A 9,448-nucleotide genomic window follows, 5' to 3' on the forward strand; every position below is an offset into this window, starting at 1 on the left:
CAGTCGTTGAGAGACATTTTACAAGAAACTGATCTACTTCTGAGGAAAAGTTTTCTGGCGGAAATAGGAGGAAAGCGGCTATAGCTGAGCTAAAGCTTAAAGTAGAGAGAAGTAAATCTGCGTTTTCGTTTATATTGTTTAGCCTACACTAGGTCATTATCACATACTGAGACAGACTGGACGTTAAATGTTGCGGCTCCTAATGTGGTTTGATTTTTGTTGAAAGGACAAAATGTTAACACTTGTGTTGTGATCTAACCTGGCTTTTAATGCCGAGTGAGCCGGTCGGATTTCTCACTCATCCAGTAGTGTTTTTGTTATGTGCCACCACAGACTGTCCGGGCGCTGCACTTCCGCACTTCCAAGTTCCGCCTTTTGCGTTCTGAAAATCGATTTTTGACATTTGTGAATTGATTCAGAATCGTTCATGTCCGCATCCCGATGCATCTAAAAATCGATTTTTTCCCGCACCCCTATATAAATAAATAAACAAAATAAATTCAAAATATTTTTTTGTATCCAATCAGGCATAACAGACTAATCAGGGGAAGCAGCATGACTTTATATAAGTTTTGATTATAGTGAAAAACAATAATGTGATATTTTCACCCTATAAATAAAGTAATTAATTAATTAATTAATAACAACAACAACAACAACAACAATAATAATAATGCATAAAACTATGATACTAAGTTATTTTACAATCTGTTCAGTCTCAATGCACATTATTTTCTAAGATTGCTCAAAAGAACTAGAACTCCAATAGACTTCATGACAAAGATGAATTTGCCTTCTTTAATGCAGAAAGCAATAAGAAGGATGGAAATTGTTAACATTTCAGTAAGGCAATGATCGACTTCAGTTCAGATATTTATTCATAAAGTGACAAACTGTTCAGAACACTTGTTACAAATCCAATGTGAATTTTGTATTACAGGCTGAACTTTAAAGAGTTTAAAGAGTGTTAACATCAGAATATTGGAAGAAAACTGTGCTTTTGTTGTAAATGTAGGTATCATAGAAGAGCCTATGCCTTCATCTTGCTGCAATAGTCTCTTTGGCTGCAGGGCTTGAGAGCATCAATGGGCGGAGTCCTCATCTCAGCACCTACAGTTCAGCAGAAAGCCTTCATAAAGTGGTTGATCTGGGGGGCTCCCGAGTGGCGCAACCGTCTAAGCGTTGGCCCTATCACCAGGAGATCGATCCCTGGTGATGCTACAGCCATCCGTAGCCGGGAGTCCGAGAGAGCACAATTGGCCTCGCTCTCTCTGGGTGGGTAGGATGGCCCCCCTCTCCCCCCATCACTCAGCGCGATGCTAGTCAGCGCAGGCGTCTGTTGGCTGACGTAACAGATCTGGCGGTTGGCGCTTTCCTCCGAGCGCGTTCGGCTGTCCAGTGACGTTGCGTGAGCGGCAGCTCGAAAAGAAGCAGTGGTTGGCTTCACAGGTCTCGGAGGAAGCCTGTGTTAGTGTAACGTGGCAACAGAATTCAGACGCTCGCGGATGAAAAATGCAAACAGTGTTTTATTATCAGGTGACAAAATCGTGGTCGAAAAACAAGCATGGGTCGTAACCAAAAGGCAGCAGAAGATCACCGAAGTGATCATAACACCGGGCAGACAAAAACCAAGGGGAAAGTCGAAATCGTAGTAAAAATGCAGGCAAAAAGGTCAAAACAAAAATCCAAACACAATCAGCAGAGGTACCAAAAGGAGTAGGCAAAAATCAAGGTCAAGATAACAAACGTGGGTCAAAACAAGCACTCATAGACACATCAGAAAACCGCTCAGTAAGTTCCGAAGAAGCAATACCTCGCAAAGACCCTAACTAAAGCCCGGGCTGATATACTAACCTCAGAGAGTCATATGACTCAAAACACAGGCGTTAATACTCCGGTGATTGCGAACGCTGACAGGTGCGTGAACGACTGTCATAAGCCATGTGATCATCCAAGGGATTATGGGCAAGGGAGTCCGCTCTGGACTCCGAGTCCGAGAGAAGTTGCTCATCCACGTGATTTCCTCTGTCCTTCGGGGAAACGTAGTCCGAATCCGCCCAAGGCGTGACAGTTAGCCTTCACCCTCCTAGCGCTGATAGCATCGTGTGATTGGGGGAGTCCTAACTAGCGGGTGGAATTGGAGACGACTAAATTCGGGAGAAAATCGGGTAAAGTGGTTGATCTGTCTGTTGTATCAGTCATCACAGACACTGTTGAGTAAAATCTACAAGCTGACTATAAGTTCTTAGAAGGAAGTGAGGTGTGTTCAGACACAGTAAAATCATTATTAAAATGTCAGTTTTTTATTTTTTTAGAATGTTGTGTTCAGAAACAGTAAGCTATGTTAAAAAATCTTGATCCTAGGTGAGATTTTAGGATTTTTTTCATATTCATTTGTTCAGATCACCCCTTTAACCAGAGTTTTGATAAGTTTGCATTTAAAGTGAAAAATGAAATCTCTGGTCTACTTTTTGTGGCCTACCCTTGTTAATATCTTTGGGTGATGTTAATGAGATGAATTATTGCATCACTGAAAAGTTGGTGGTTATAACTGACAAGGATATCACACAAAATTGAAATATCAAGGAGCTCAGTAGATGAGGTTGCTGCTGAAAGTGGACACTCTGGTCAGTGTGGATTCCAGCTCTACTTTGCACATGTCTGCTGTCTCTGAGGTTGAGAGGAGCAGATACTGGATGATCTAGGAAATACATCCATTTTTACTAGAGCATTTTGTTTGCCTTTTACTACAAAGAAATGAAAAAAGTTGAATCAGTTTGATGCACTTTTCATTGATTCATCTATGATTAGTTATCACCAATTATACTTATTATCCTGTTTATGAAGCTAATATATTTTTAATAATGCAGGCCTAACACTGTGAGCATTTTCATATTTATTTATATACAAATTCTGTGGACATTCCAAGATTCCTGTCAGTGCCAATATGACTGATCAGACATGCCAAAAATGAAACAGTATTTGACTGTTGTCATCCATGTCAATCAATTACTGGTCAGTGAGCCTGATCAGTGCTTCCTTAAAAGCTATTAAAACAGCTGTTCTTAGAGTACAAATCTGAAAACAAAATTAGTCAAAATGTTTGATTTTATCAGTTTCGTATTGTTCTTTTAAGATTTTTTTTAATAGGATAACTTTTGTAAATGTTACATAGTGGTAAATAAACTTATATTGTTTTAAATTCATTTTGATTATTTCTAAAAGTCATAAAATGGACCAACATATCCTCGTAAGACCAGGTAATTCATTTTTGTCCTCTGTGGGGGACATGAGTCCCCAAAAGATATTTCAAAAACCATTTAAGTTACAGTGCTGAAACCTAGAGCGCCATGTAGGCCTTTCTCATTTGTTGAGGTGTGTCATTCACAACTTGAGTTCTGCCTTTTCAAAATAGATGCCATCTCAGCAACCAAGAGAGGTAAACGGTTAAAAATTTGCATTTATGATGTTTCTAAATCCTATAGTTCCAGGGTTGGGATAGTTACTGAAAATTTTGTAGCTAGCTACTTTGTAGCTACTTTTCCAAAATTTATAGCTAGCTGCAATTTAGCTACTTTTCAGGAAAAAGTAGTGTCTACTTTTCAGCTACGTTTTGAAAAGTGCACTACTTTTTGGCTACTTTCAAAGCGTGACTGTCAGAATGTTTGTGAATCTCCACCTGACACACCAAAAAGCCCAACTGACAGCGTGAGCAAGACACTGCATTTGATCATGTGCCAGAAAGAAACAATTGAAAAGCTGCAAATATACAAAAAGATCACCAAAAAGTAAGTTTAAGTGTAACCAACAATCAAATTACCAAAGGTGTGATATCCGACATAAATTTAAACTAAGTAAAGGCAAAGTCTATCATTCTAGGTTTTTCCTAACAAAAATCCACAAAAATAACCGAATACAGACCAAACAACTTTGTGCAAAGCATTGTCAACTTCTGAAATAAAACTGCTCCAATTTAAACATTTCAGCAAGATCTGTACAGACATGACATTCAGAGTCCTTTATTAAACTTCAGCAACACTTCAGCCTCAAAATTCTCACCAGTCACCCTGACTCTGCAGAGTACTATTAGTAATAGTCTATTATGAATGTTTTTTCCACTGTAGCTAAACCAGGGGTCGGCAACACGCAGCTCTTTTATTGCCCTGTTATGGCTCCACAGCAGAACTAGATTTTTAGGTAAAAATAAAAGAATCTTCCTTTGCTGTAAAATAAAACCCTGCTGATCGTTTTAACACAGTTTTAATAAAAAAATTGTCTTAAACGCTGGAGTTAATATATAACTGCTAACAGGCCCGTAACTAGGATCAGAATTTTAGTGAGGTCCATTTTGCAGAAATGTTACTTTGGAGAAGGGGGCGGCCAGAGAGAGATGGAGACCACTAGAGGCGTGAGAGCTGAGCTAAACCGAACCGGACTGAACTGACCTGAGCGGATCAGATAAAAAAGTGGACAGAAAGGACTGAAAAGTCCCAGCGAGCGTCTTGTCTTTGTGGGCTGAAAAGCCGAGTAATTTTTTTGTTGCGTTGTGAATAAAAGAGCTCTCCGTCTTCACACCTGCCCCGGCGTCTTTCCTCCTCCCACCATTAACACTTCCACAGTTACGTACATCTATTGTGATTTAAATAACTGCCAAATATGAGTATTACAGCAACAATAAGTTTCTCCTTTTGTTTTTTTTTTTATTCAATCACTTTTTTACCCATTCATAACTGTTATGCTCCTTTTATTTTCATTTTTTTCCTTCTTCATCCCTCTGTTCTTCCATAAACTGCTATTAATGTTCCATAAACTTATTTGACTTATTTGACAACTGCCCTGTTTAAGTTTAATTAACCATTTAACTGTTTATTTGTTTATTTTCAGCTAAAAAAATACATTAAACCTACATTAAATCAAGCGATAGTTTCAAATTAATTTTTTTTATCATTTACCTCTCTCTCTCTCTCTATCTTGGCTTGTCTCTTTTGCATCTCTGTACTCACTGATTGTTGTAAAAGCACACATTAAACATACCTTATAAAAGCCTGTCTGTACCAAAGCTCAGCTAAAGGGAAAGGCAGCTACTCATACAGTTAATGAGACAAAATACAGTCTAATGTACCTTCTGATTTCTTAATAATGTTTGCTACATGATACTATACCTTCAACATGCTGGTTAACAGCGAACTTTCATGTTGCTTGTAGTCCGTTATGAGTAGGTAACACAATATAACTTTAATTTCACATCTAATCTCTAATATAGCCTACTATGGAGCCTGTAGCCTGAGCTGAGCAGCTACTGGAGCCAGACTAAAGCCTGCTGGTTTAGCCAGCAACATTACGAGCAGTTCAAACAAAAACTGAAATAAAAAGTGTTTGCATCTTACAGTCTTAACGTGTTAATTGTGCCGGTAAACTCTCAGCTAGCTACATTTTTGCCATAGCAATGATATATGTTAGCCTATAGCATACCTGTGCTGCATACCTGAACATCTCTAGAAGTCAAAGTTACTCTGGTTCTCTGGGCTGTGTAGCGTCTCGAACAGAGATAAACAGAGTGGGCAGTTCAGTCTATGGCCGAACCACAGCTGTTCTGAGGTCAGCTGAGAACCTCTCACTGCCTGCTGTGTAGTTTCATCACTTTTTGAATCTCCTAAAACCCTTCAGAATCTTCAGAGGACCTCTGTGTCCTAATGCTAGTTACGAATGTCACAGGCGCTGATTACTGAAGTAACTGCCGACAGCAACAATCAATAAGCATGAATTGGAGGGTTGAGAAAATAACACGGAGCTTGGCAGATTTTGATTGGTCATGATTCAGTGACAGCGCTCACAGAGAACAAATCAAATTTCATATAAAAAATGAGGCATAATATTCTGTCCCCATTTGATTGGGTGGTCTGTGATACTGTGGCTGTGCCCCTGATTGGACTACTGCGTCATAACGCCGCTGTTTCATCAAGTTTAATCTCATGACTGAAGCAAAGTGAAAAAATTTCTTCTGAAATTAACGCTGAAGAATGACATGCAGACTGCTTGTCACATAGCAATGCAGACAACCTCGCCTAGCTCGTAGCTAACAATAAGGCAAAGAGAACTATTTAAGACCAAGATCAATAATTTGGAGACGAATGGACGTATTTGCATGTATAAGACCTGGTTTCCTGATACGTTTAATCTACAACTAGAAACTGTCAAACACTAAGTCGTGAAGTCAGCTTTTCATTCACCATTTAAGGTGGAACGGAACAATTCGAACAATAAGCTGGTGAATGAGAAGCTGACTTAAGCCTCGTAAAAAGTCAAACAATGAGAGACATTTTACAAGAAACAGGAAAGGTTTCCTGACTGAGGTGCGAGAAAAGCGGCTACAGCTGACCTAAAGGTTAAGGCAGAGCAAAGTAATTCTGCGTTTTTGTTTATATTATATTTTTTAGCCTATACTGGTGTATTAGCACATACTTACAGCCAGTACAGACATATTTACAGCCAAGATGGTAAAACGGACATAAACTGTTTCAGTTGCGACCCCTGAGCTAACCCTACAGTAAATGACCGTGTTCTATGGTTCAATTTCTGCACAGACTGCCTGAAGCCTGTAGCGAAATCGTAGCGAAAATTATCACTATAGCTACATAAAAATTTGTAGGCGCTACAGCTATTAGCTACATTTCATAAAACTGTTGTGTCTACAGCTATTAGCTACAAAAATTTGTGTTAGCTACAACAAGTAGAGCGCAACTTAGCTACTCTCCCCATCCATGTATGGTTGATATGGTTTAGGTTGCAAAACGTTTTGGTTAATTTTCAAAGCAATTTTCATTCATATCAATAAAAGAACCATCTAATAGTATCTTTTTTTTCTTTTCTTTTTTTGATGTCCTTTGTGGTGGACATTGGAACTTACTAAATCTGTTTTTACATAAAATTCATGGTATCACAGGTGACAGGAAGTTCTGAGGCAGAGAAAATGAAAGCATGTTCACAAATCCTGTGATCCAGTTTGGGTTAGAAGCAACAACGTGTAAACAACATCTTACTCTAAAGGAAAAGTCCACCATCTTTAAGTGTTCATTAGTTCTTTAAATGCATTCTGAGGAATCAAGAGGCAAAATGAGCAGTAGGATGTTACATTCACACATGCAATGACATTTTCATCAATGTTAATTCAGTGTTTATAGCTCCTTGTTGTCTATCACAGTCCAGTATGAGCTCATGAAAAATAGAAGAAAGTGACAAGAAAGTAAAGATCATCTCAGCTGGTAAATGTGTTTTGTGTTTGCATCTTTGCATCTCTTTGTAGGAAGGATCTAAAACACAATGAAAAGATGCAGGAAAGGAAATTAAAATGTACAATTAAAGATATGATATACACCCACTGTGTCACCAAACCTGAAATTCTAAAAATTACAAAAACAATAAATAATTTAGATTATAAGAGCACTCTGAGGAAGAAAAAACATTATTAAGTGAGAGATTGTGAGTTTAATTAGAGATCTAATTAGTTTATTGTTTTCAGTGGGAGAGACATGTAGTTTTTGTGTCCTGAATGCCTCATGTTTTTTGTGCCCTACATGGCTGTTTTTTGTGCAGAGTGCTCAGGTCACCTGAACTTGTCAGATTAAAGGGAAGGCGAGTCCTCAGTAGCATCCGTAATTGAGGAAGAATTAGTGGCTGCGGTCCTTCACAGAATGAAGTTATGATAAACGTGATTGTATTAGCCAATCAGAAGCCTCAAAACTAACGATTAGCTGCACACATTCACATTCTTGTATTGTTAGAGGTGAAGCTCATCCAGTCTAAACAGACTGCTGTTCCAGAGTAAATTGACATCATCATCATCAAATTCACCTTGTGGTTAGCACATGAAATTCAAGCACCTGCTGAAATGAATCATCCTCCAGCCACCTAAGCGTAGACCTGATATGTGTTTATGTTAGGAAGGTCTGAAAGAGGATGTTAGGCAGAGGATTATGACTGCGTTATATCATCAGTCAAGAACACCCTAGGAGTGTGTGAAGGCATGCATGTTAGCGCTGGTTAGTGTGTGTGCGTATGTGTGTGTGTGTGTGTGTTTAAGCTGGATAGGAATGTGTGAGGGTGTGTGTTGGTAGGATACATGTGTATATATGTATGCATGGTGTGTGGTGTGTGCTGGGGTGTGGTAGAAATGGTTAGGTGTGTGTGAGGATGTGTGTGGTATTGTTGGTAAGGTGTGTGTGTGTGTGTGTATGTGTGTGTGTGAGAGAGAGAGAGAGAGAGAGAGAAATTTGTGGTACAGCTGATTTGGTGTATGTGAAGGTGTGTGTGGAAGAACTTATTAGATGTGTGTGAGAACTGGTGTGGTAGATTTATTTGATTTATTTCAGTCTCACAGCTATAAATGACATTTTGATGAAAAATTTATGTCCAAGGTTCGTACATATATTATTGTCTCCTGAGTAGCTCAGCTAGTAAAGATGCAGGTGCTGTGTGGAGCTCTAGTGTTTGGGGTTTGAGAACTATTTTGTGGTTTGGATGTGCAGTAATTTATAGGGTCTTCTGTGATTGGTACATATTGTGAAAATGTCATTTTGTCCAGAGTAGAGACTTGATGCCAAATTCTAGTAATAAGATTGAATTACCTCACACTGTTGAAGCCCACACACAACACAAAGCTATTTAGGATCTCGGGTGCTTCTCTGATGTCACGTTAAACCAGCTTGGAATAAACAATTCAGTAATTGACAGGTGTTGGAATAATAACTTCTATTGCGTCTGCAAATATTTGTGTTTGGCTTAGAGTAACTTTAACCAGGTCAGATGTTCAAACTAGATGAGTCTTTATGCTCAGGTTGTACAGCGCAGCAGCTTCAGAACTCCAGAATGGAAATGTGGAGCATAAACGAATACATGGAGCATAAATGGTTAGAATTATTTACAGGGTAACTTGGGATATTGCAAGCATAATAGACTCAGTACAGTGCAGACTCTGTGAGATCCAGAGTGAAGAGCCTACTGTGGGGGTCTTTGATGACAGCCAGGACAGTGGAGGCAGTGATGATGGAAGCACAGACAGCAGAGTGGTGTGTAGCAGTGATGACAGCAGCAGATCCAGTTTTAGTGAATTATCTACTCTTCCTGATGTGGAACCAACCACTATTACATCAACACTATGTGCTGCAGAATGGAAACTGTAGTCATTTCTGTTTTTAGATTGATCAAAACGATAGTTCAGTGTGTAGTGAGAATGCTATTAGCATGTATGCTACTACTAAAAATACTGCTATACTGTTTAAACAAATTAGACAGTGTATCATTTTGATCTTGTCCACAATATCTGATAACAAATAAAGTATTTGATCTATCAAAGATGTAAAGGAGATCAATGTTTAGTTCATTAACCTGTCTTTCCAGCTAGAAACAAGCAATTTTAGCATCTCTGTAAAGTCCTCTATCCTTTATGAAA

This window comes from Colossoma macropomum, unplaced genomic scaffold, assembly GCF_904425465.1.
Source record: "Colossoma macropomum unplaced genomic scaffold, Colossoma_macropomum, whole genome shotgun sequence".
Lineage (NCBI taxonomy): Eukaryota > Metazoa > Chordata > Actinopteri > Characiformes > Serrasalmidae > Colossoma > Colossoma macropomum.